Source organism: Rhamphochromis sp. 'chilingali' (assembly GCF_963969265.1).
Source record: "Rhamphochromis sp. 'chilingali' genome assembly, chromosome: 3".
NCBI classification, from domain to species: Eukaryota; Metazoa; Chordata; class Actinopteri; order Cichliformes; family Cichlidae; genus Rhamphochromis; species Rhamphochromis sp. 'chilingali'.
In genome coordinates this window covers 1,374,802-1,385,449 of record NC_137931.1, presented here as the reverse complement: position 1 = coordinate 1,385,449, position 10,648 = coordinate 1,374,802, and the positions used below count along the sequence as shown (strand labels likewise).

The following is a 10,648-nucleotide window of genomic DNA, read 5'->3' as shown; positions in this document are numbered from 1 at the left end:
TATAACAGGTATTTTATTTAATAAAAGAATCACAATTCATGTTTATTAACAGATAAATTAGTACATCATACCATGATAAGTAACATATAGTGTGACATTTTTTTACTGTGATGAAGTATGTGTGAAGTATGGTTTGTCATGAAAGAAAAGTATATTTTAAACACTTTATTTGACTACTTTTATGATTTAAATGGCACAAAGGAATATGAAGATAAAACCAGTCTTATCAACCTTTACCTAAATAATAGCCTTGGAACTTTTTCAATATTGTGATATTTCACAATTTTTAGTGTCTGGCACAGAAAAAACTTTTTTTCTAATGAACATAACCAAATTTACTAATAACCAAAGCATCTGACATGCATAATCAGAAGATCACTCTATATATTCAAGTTTCGTTCAATATATTCAAGTTCTATTCTAGCCCCTGCGGGCGGTCTATCCTTCAAGCTCGGGTCCTCTACCAGAGGCCTGGGAGCTTGAGGGTCCTGCGCAGTATCTTAGCTGTTCCCAGGACTGCGCTCTTCTGGACAGAGATCTCCGATGTTGTTCCCGGGATCTGCTGGAGCCACTCGCCTAGCTTGGGAGTCACCGCACCTACACTCAAAAAAATGAAACGTTGACTTTAATTAAAATTATTTTGTCAACAGGTTCCACGAAATTGAATTATGTTAGTTTAAAGCAAAAATCTTTAGTTCATCTAATTTAAAAAAACTACTTAAGATTAACAAGACATATTTAAGACTAACTAAATCAAGTTATGTTGTATGAACATAGATGATATATTTTCAGGTTAGATAGTTTAGATTAGTTACTTCAACACATTTCTTATTTGTGGCAGTAAAATGTTAAATTTAAGTTAGATTAATTCAAATATTATATTTTCAGCCACCTTGTGCTTTATTAATTAGTTTTACATAAATCTATTTTGTCAACAGGTTCCACACAAATGAATTAAGTACATCCAACTTATTTTTTAAAATTTATTTTATTGCCAACACATTCAGTGAGCATTTGTGTAAACCCAGTCCAAAATAAAACACAACAGCTCATTAGGGTTAGTAATTAACAGTATGTAGACAGATGCAACATCAAGACTTTAAATTAAATGTCTGTATCTACCAGAAATAGAAGAGAAAAAAAAAACGCATTGAAGATCACATAACACATTGATAAGATGACACTTGAGTTATGCACATGTGATGCTAGTAAGGTCTGTGAGTGTTTTTTTCTTTTAGTGTCTAAAATGGATAGCAAAGTTGCTATTTGCAATGATTGCTTAGGGTCAGTCCAGTAACACAATGCCAATGAAGTGCTTTCCTTTAACAATGCAAAGTGAAGTGTCCACCTCAACAGCCACAATTTAAAAAAAAAAAAAAATGTAACAACAACAACAACAACAACAACAATAATAATAATAATAATAATAATAATAATAAATAGTCCACTGATATTAGCAATCAAAGAAAATTACATCACCATCCCAAATAAAACTTTAACAAAACATGCCAACATTATGGTCTAACAATAAAACAGCTTGTCAGCGTTCAGTTTTTTTGCAACAGCACAGCAGTAACCATTTAACACTCGCCACTGTCAACATTTATTTTACCAGTGTTTGGGCAAAAAACTTCAGATGGAAACATTTTAACATGGAAACAATTGTTCGTCTTTAAAAGTCCACAAAATATTCATTCATCCTGCATTCCCAACTTGGATGATCTGATATCCTCGTGTTGGTGTTGTTCCCAGACCATCATGAAAATGTTGTTCCAGGTTCAACATTGCAAGTGACCAATCACATTGTTGTGACGTTATTCTATTCCAAGCCATTCGTGCGTTTATGAAATTCCAATGTTGCAAGGACAATATCAATTCTGCTTACTGTTTATTAAAGGGTTACGGTTAGGGTTAGGGTCAGTTGATCGGCGGACAGAGGCGGTTTCACGCAGCTTAAGTACAGTTTTTTGTTTTACGCCGGTTTTTCCCGAAGTCGCAAAAGTATGACGTCACAACATTCTGATTGGTCACTTGCAATGTTGATCCTGGAACAACATTTAGTATGATGATCTGGGAACAACACCAACACGAGGATATCAGATCAACCTCCTAACTTACCCTTAATTTTAGTATGTATTGCAATTACCTTTACAATGCACACAATGTAACACAAACTGAATATGAACATATTTCCACCTCATAACAATATGCCTTGAACGCTAATATACACACCACCCTTCAACATTTCTGGTGCAGTATCATCTCTCAATTAAATCCTTTAAATCTCAATACTTTTGATTGTCTCTTAGCTTTCAGTCTTGAGGTTAACTGAGATTCAGTGCATATATCCCACCCATTAAGAGTGCACATGCAGAGGCCAGGTCTTCCAGGTCATGCAGGACACACTAGATGGTTATACCCACTGTAGGGTAATTTCCAATAAACCAAGTTCAAAAAAGAAGAGTCTATGGCTGACGCGTGTTCCTGGTTTCCAAAAGAAATGCTTCCAGTTGCATTTTGATTTGAAGACTGTTTATTTATTACAAACGGAAGATGTAACAATGAACTCCTTCCTAAAAAGCATGAAAGTTCCAAAAAATAGCAGTTATCCAGAACTAGCTGTGCACACGGTCAGAAAACCGTGAGACTCCTAACCTCTCTGTCCATGCTCCTCCCCTTCCCTCTCACACAGGGTTTCATGCTACTATTGCACTTACATAATTAAAGTGAGAGGTACCCCCTTTTAGGTTCCAATCCCAAAACAGTGACTTAAAATTACTTTATGTAAACACATATATTTTCACATTTATTAATCCTGAAAAGATGACCTATGTAATGAATCTATGAATTATAAAACAAACATGAACTCAATCGTAAATAAAAATATAAAGCAGACGTCTGGCGCTTACACCCACATCGGCTGGAGGAGTGCTGGCATCAGCTCTTTCGATGGTAAAGATAGCAAGGGTAATTTGTTCCAGCTCCCTCTGAACAGCTGTAGCTTAGACACAAAAACATAGAAAAATGGCATCCAGTTTTAAAAAAAGAAAGAAAAAGGGCCAAAGCTACCCTTTAATGACGTAAACACAATATTAGGAACATGCACCCCAGTGCGCCACTATTTTAGACTACAGATTCAACGATAAATATAAATAGTTTGGGTATACAAGAAGATTTCCCAAAACATTTAAACAGGTTCCATGCAAATTACAACAACAACAACATTACAACATGCAACAACATTAGTTATTCAAAATTTGGTTTAATACAGATAAAAAACTAAACTAAAATTACCAACCAATTATTCTTTGAAGAGGATGCTTGGGTCTTCATTCAGGTAAAAAGGTAGTGCCCTGAGGACACACTCCCTCCCCTTTTCAATGGTTTCCTTCTGTAGAGAGTGGCAGAGATACAGGAAGAGAAAACAGATATACTTTAGGATGACAGAAACTCACATTATACGCAAAATGAATGACATATCCACTGCACAGATAGACATGTACACAAGACCAACTAATCATCACATGGACATGAATAGTTAACCTGTTGGGCAGGGTTTCCACCACATTATATATGTCCATAATGGAGGTAAAGACAAACTAATACATCATCTTTTTTGCATTCAAAACATAACATAAAAACATTCACTTCTGGTTTAACCTAAATCAAGGGATCAGATTTTACATATGTTTAGGTAATTTAAATTTTCCAACGTTTTGAGTACCAAACTTTGTCTTGCTTAATATAAATGTAAGTGCACTGTGCAGCTACCATACACTAGCTGTTTAAATTTGAAAATGATCTTATTAGCCATAATATTTTGCTACCAACAGAATAACGCACCTGTGTGGCTGGGGCCAAAGTTTGTCTAATTTTCTTCCCTGCAACGCCTCCTTTTTTCTTGAAGACTTTTATGAGCTGGTCAGTGTATTGGTCAAGTTGTGTAAAAAGCCTTGGAACATGTGCAGCAGTAGTAATCCTCACATATTCTGCTTCCACCTGAAAATATGTCAACAAACACAACATACTGTACTGTAAATATACATACTATATGTACACATATACAAACTAAAACTAATGTAGTAAGACCTCATTAAAGCTATAATTTTAACACAAACATTTACACAAAATGCTAATGGAGCCATTACAGCTTTTATTGTTATTTATCAAGTTCCAAAAAATATTGATCACAGCTGATCTGAAAAGAATTTCATGCCTCAGGCCCTTGAACTGCAACCTTTACCATGGTTCAGATGTGGAGAAGAAATAACAGGGGCATGGGATGGGTCACAAAAGAAAACTTAACTTATAAAACAGTTTTGTTTTTAAAAGTATAACAGTTCACATACCACATACAAGCTCAGCAGTACCACATACACCACATCAGTATAGGAGGGAGCAGGTAAAGGCAGGATCTGAGATTTATAAAGAAAAAAAATAATTAATTCCTTAATTTCAAGAAGCAAATTATTGTTTGAATTACAACTAAATAAAATACTACTCAGAAGAAAAGCAAGAGATTGACACTGCCATGTGCTAACTTTCTATAGAAGCAATTATCACCAGGTCTGTCGACCTCCATTGTCTGTCCACTCATATGTCTTGAATAATTTTATTAAAAAAATTAAGTGTGTACTTTCACAAACTGTAATTTATAACTACATTGATATGTATAACTCCGCTAGGAAACATGCTGTATTTACAGACCATTTTTACATAATACAGATTACTGATAGAGCAGAACAATGGTGTCACAGTGGCTTTCGCCCTTGACTTTTTGGATTTTAAATGTCACTTTATGCTATCCTTGCTATCCTATTCGATATTTCCGACTCTCGGATTACAGAAAAGGAATCCCAAGAAAGCAAATGGAAAAATAACCCCTTGAAAGAATAACCCCATGAACCCCTGTAGCTAATCCCTTAATAAAACAAAAAACAATAAAAATGTTTCTTACACAGTCCACAAAATAAGCATGTCCAGGACCCAGTAAAACTAATGTAAAACAAGCACACGCAAACGATATAACATGTCTTGTAGTGATGGCCCGCTTGAAGCTGACGCTCCGGAGCGTGTGTCGAAAAAAACAACACACTGGTTCAGAAGCACTGTGTCGAGGCTTGCTTCGTTTGGCAAAAGTCACGTGACCAGTGACGTCCGAAGCTTCATTACGCACGTAACTGCTTCGGTACCTGATTCAAACAGATATAAGGAAGTGAATCATCCACGGGATTCGTGGAGTGTGTTGATGGTGACAGAGAGCGAAGAGGTGATCATTCCACTGACAGATATGGAGCCAGCGAGGAAGAGAGGACGTTCTGGCGTGTGGGAATATTTTGAGTTGATTTTGCTCAATTCATTTTATCTGCCGAAGTGAAAAACTTGAAATGTCCAAAATCATGTTTTCATAATGTAAATATCATTACAGCATATGACTTCAGGAACACTTCCATGTGAATTAAAGCTAATGAAGACTACAAAAATGTATTTGACACTATACGTACATTACATTGCTACAGTTTAGAAAATCATTTTGTTTATTGTTTTTAGGTGATAGTCTGCAGGACCCAGGAATACCTGCATATCTACCAGCTTGCAGTGTAGTTCCTGCACTCCACAGCCTCTTCTGTTCCATGCAAGTGGATTTTCTCCAGGGCAGGAGAAACTATTTCTAAGAAAAGAAACAGACTCAGCCAGCGCACAGTAACACTAATCCTCTTTTTAAATGTAAATAACAAAAGGGCTACCTGACATAGATCATGTTTTTACTTTGCAAGTTCTTGATTAGGGGTGGGTTTTGATTATCGCCTTTCTGATTACAATCCATGCTAAATTGAATAAAGTGATATTGATTCATTAAAATCCTGTGTCGATTTGTAAATTAACGTTATTATGCCTGAAACGCCAGCATCTCAGGTTAAACCTCACAACATGTCGTCAAACACCATGCAGCTAAAACAGTAACTGGGAGCAGGTTTACGGATTCTGCATACAAACGAAAACACAGAGCGCGGACCCGACGCGTCAGAGTCAGATTTTGGTGTGTCGGCGGGTCCGCGCTGTGTTTGCCTCTTTTTTTCCCCGCTGGCTTCTGCAGCTGCAGGTTTCATAACTCTCTGTTTACATCTCTAATTAAGTCTCACATGTGTCAGCTTTCTTTTAATAGATACGAAATTATGGATATATACTGTTAAATGATCAGACTTGTAATATTTCTGACTGAGGCAAAACTTTCCAGATTCCAATCAAATTGAATCGGATCCTGTATCGAATCAAAAATGATTCTACAAATCAGTGACGATGCAGCCGTACTCAGCTCCCTAAGCATTTTCCCTTTCCAGTTCACAATCAATCCCACCCCTAGGTCAAAAATATGTATAGGACAATTGGCCTCATCTAATATTTTGTATGAACCTGTCCAGCTGTCCAGTGATTAAACGACAAGTAGATGGAGGCAGGACTTCACAGCAGGGGCATACTCCATAATGTGCTGTGCATTATCATATGTATATTATATATATTGCTCACTTATTGTATTTACCAACATCAAGGAGTTATGAGCAAAGAAAGGCCACACCATAGTGCATGTTTAAATAGGGAAAGTTTATTGATCAAAATGTATTACGCAAATACGCATTACATTTTTTTCAGCCCCCCAATCGAGAAAACAAAACCAATTACATGTTCAAAGCAACGGAACAGTGGCCCAATATCAGAGAGAACTCCACTCTTGAGTGAGCAGTGATAATTGAGCAGTCCGTTTTATTTTGCAGATTCAAGCTGCTCTTCAAAATTTTCACCACCAGATGTCACCGGAGAGGACTGTGTTGAAAAGCTTCGAGTAATGAACCGTTTTTCAATACAAGCTTCAGTGCTTCGGAAAGCTTCATTTGGCCATCACTAATGTCTTGTAAGACAAACGCAAAATATAACCATGCTGGACATATAGATACTACACAACATAGTCAAAGAAAAAAGTGGTCTTACCTCTCAAAGAAACAGCAGCTTGGCGCCAAAACAGCCTTTTTCAGTTAAATTTGAAGTCTTGCGCATGAGCAGGCACAAGCCGTGAAACCTTCTTGTTCTGCGCGGTTTCATTACAACTGTTTTTGCATTACTGCCACCTTGTGGATATACAAGGTATATCGATCCTAATTGACTTAACTTAAATGTTATGCGATCAAGTAACACATTAGTATTATGTACGTTGAATAATAGACACAATTACGTAGACTTGATTAGAAAAACATATATTTTAAGTAAAATGAAAATAAATAATTAATATACACTGAACAATCCACCTCATTCATTTTTTTGAGTGTAGGTCTCCGATTACCACGGGGACCACCGTTACCTTCACCCTCCACATCCTCTCGAGCTCTTCTCTGAGCCCTTGGTATTTCTCCAGCTTCTCGTGTTCCTTCTTCCTGATGTTGCTGTCATTTGAACCACTACGTCGATCACTACGGCCGTCTTCTTCTGTTTGTCTACCACCACTATGTCCGGTTGGTTAGCCACCACCATTTTGTCCGTCTGTATCTGGAAGTCCCACAGGATCTTAGCTCGGTCATTCTCCACCACCCTTGGGGGCATCTCCCATTTTGACCTCGGGACTTCCAGGTTATACTCGGCACAGATGTTCCTGTACACTATGCCGGCCACTTGGTTATGGCGTTCCATGTATGCCTTGCCTGCTAGCATCTTGCACCCTGCTGTTATGTGCTGGATTGTCTCTGGGGCATCTTTACACAGCCTGCACCTGGGGTCTTGCCTGGTGTGATAGACCCCAGCCTCTATGGATCTTGTACTCAGAGCTTGTTCTTGTGCTGCCATGATTAGTGCCTCTGTGCTGTCTTTCAGTCCAGCTTTGTCCAGCCACTGGTAGGATTTCTGGATATCAGCCACCTCCTCTATCTGCCGGTGGTACATACCGTGCAGGGGCCTGTCCTTCCATGATGGTTCCTCGTCTCCCTCCTCTTTCTTGGGTTTCTGCTGCCTGAGGTATTCACTGAGCACTCGGTCAGTTGGGGCCATCTTCCCAATGTATTCTTGGATGTTCCTTGTCTCATCCTGGACTGTGGTGCTGACACTCACCAGTCCCCGGCCCCCTTCCTTCCGCTTAGCGTACAGCCTCAGGGTGCTGGACTTGGAGTGAAACCCTCCATGCATGGTAAGGAGCTTTCTTGTCTTTATGTCAGTGGCTTCTATCTCCTTCTTTGGCCAGCCTATTACCCCAGCAGGGTACCTGATCACGGGCAGAGCGTAGGTGTTGATGGCCCGGATCTTGTTCTTACCGTTCAGCTGACTCCTCAGGACTTGCCTGACCCTCTGCAGGTACTTGGTGGTTGCAGCTTTCCTAGCGGCCTCTTCATGGTTCCCATTCGCCTGCAGGATCCCCAGGTACTTGTAACTGTCCTCTATGTCTGCAATGTTGCCTTCTGGTAGTTCAATCCCCTCTGTTCTGACTACCTTCCCTCTCTTTGTTACCATCCGACTACACTTCTCCAGTCCGAACGACATTCCAATGTCATTGCTGTATAGCCTGGTAGTGTGGATCAGTGAATCGATGTCTCGTTCACTCTTGGCATACAGCTTGATCCATGTACAGGAGGTGGCTGACAACTGCTCCGTTCCGTAGTCGGTATCCGTAGCCAGTCTTGTTAATGATCTCACTGAGGGGGTTCAGGCCTATGCAGAACAGCAGTGGGGACAGAGCATCTCCTTGGTAGATCCCACACTTGATGGTGACTTGTGCTATGGGCTTGAGGTTGGCCTCTAGTGTTGTACGCCACATCCCCATTGAGTTCCTGATGAAGGCTCTTAGGGTCCTTTTGATCTTGTACAATTCTAAGCATTCCAGTATCCAGCTGTGGGGCATTGAGTCATAGGCCTTCTTGTAATCAACCCAGGCCGTGCACAGGTTGGTCAGTCTGGTCCTGCAGTCTCAGCTTACTGCTTGGTCTGCCAGTAGCTGGTGTTTTGTGCCTCTGGTATTCTTGCCCATCCCTTTCTGTGCCCCGCTCATGTATTGACCCATGTGCCTGTTCATCTTAGCCGCTATGATGCCTGACAGGAGCTTCCACGTGGTGCTGACGCAGGTTATTGGTCAGTAGTTGGAGGGGACAGGTGTTTTTAAAAGTTATGTTTGACTTTATGCTTTTCTGTATAGTTTCTGGGATGCTTAGAACTCAAATTGCACTGCTGGAAATAGTTTATTTTGATGCACATGCTGTCTTTTTTTGCAAGTTTGCATTATAATATTTATTTTCGTTTTCCCTGCAGTATATAAAACTTAGTGTATCTCAAAAATAAAACTATGAAGACACTCAAAATAAATTTCCTGTGGCTGGAAACTATTTTATGAAACTTTTTTGTATTTACAGTTTTGAGGGATAAGCCTCTTACATTTCTAATATATGTACAAAAACCAAAAACGATTTTCAATTTTATATGTATTTCATTGCACTTTTTTGCAATTTATGTAGTTACTATGGACTTAATGCATACATATTATTAAAATTTGGCCTACAACCCAGGCGCTGCCGGCGCCAGGGAAGGCGAAGCGGTCGACTGGTGAGACTGAAGGTTGCCTTCTTACGTCCCCGGAATGATCAATACTTTTAGGCAGCCAGATTTGACTACGTGAAACACTGGACCTCCCCAACCATAATCTACCTCTGTTTGGTTCCTGTCGCTGGGATTACTACAATAAACCCATGCCTGCGACCTCCGCGACATCGTCGGAGAGGAGTAAACTTCCAGAACCTACGGACGCTTCAACGGGCGCCTATTTCCACTACTAAGCCTTGGACTTCACTAAGGATTAGCCTTGCTAATGTCCGCTCGTTAGCTAATAAAACCTTTATTTTAAAGGACTTTTTTACTTACCGCAATTTGGATCTCATGCTCCTAACGGAAACTTGGCTGAGACCAGGTGAGCTCAATTGTTTTACTGAACTCCTACCTTCTGACTGTGATTATTTAAATCTGCCGAGGATTGGCAAACGCGGGGGCGGAGTTGTGGCTGTCCTCAGGAAGAGACTAACATATAAACAACTTTCAACAGACTTTTGAGGGGCGATCGTGGCTCAAGAGTTGGGAGTTGACCTTGCAATCGGAAGGTTGTCGGTTCGAACCCCGGCTTGGACAGTCTCGGTCGTTGTCCCCAAGCCCCGGCTTGGACAGTCTCGGTCGCTGTGACCTTGGGCGAGACACTTCTCCCGTTGCCTACTGGTGGTGGTCAGAGGGCCCGGTGGCGCCAGTGTCCGGCAGTCTCGCATCTGTCAGTGCGCCCCAGGGTGGCTGTGGCTACAATGTAGCTGCCATCACCAGTGTGTGAATGTGTGTGTGAATGGGTGGATGACTGGATATGTAAAGCACTTTGGGGTCCTTAGGGACTAGTAAAGCGCTATATAAATACAGGCCATTTACCATTTATTTATTTACTCACAAATAGTTTCCTGTTTGGCACCGAAAGTTTTCTTTCTCTCACTTTCTTTTTCAGTGCTTTGCTTTTCCAGCTGGAGAGCATCACTCATTCTCTGGATACCTGCCTTTTCTCTAATGTAGACCTTCATCATCATCATCATTTCTTCCTTTTCTTTCATAAAGGGCTCACTGTCACAAACCGTGGAATTATTTTCAGTAG

General features: G+C 40.0%; 1 long non-coding RNA gene across 3 annotated transcripts; it reads right to left on the bottom strand.

The window, feature by feature from the left end:
• Positions 1-969: 969 nt before the first annotated feature.
• Positions 970-7,182, bottom strand: LOC308394067. Of its 3 annotated transcripts, none has more exons than XR_013971089.1 (5): positions 6,988-7,182; positions 4,350-4,415; positions 3,844-3,999; positions 3,299-3,391; positions 970-3,001 (listed from the first exon to the last, which is right to left on the bottom strand). It is a non-coding gene; the product is annotated as an uncharacterized lncRNA (long non-coding RNA). The 3 variants fall into 3 exon arrangements; XR_013971091.1 differs by lacking the exon at positions 6,988-7,182 and adding an exon at positions 4,958-5,018; XR_013971090.1 differs by lacking the exon at positions 4,350-4,415 and having other exon boundaries at positions 6,988-7,180.
• Positions 7,183-10,648: the final 3,466 nt, after the last annotated feature.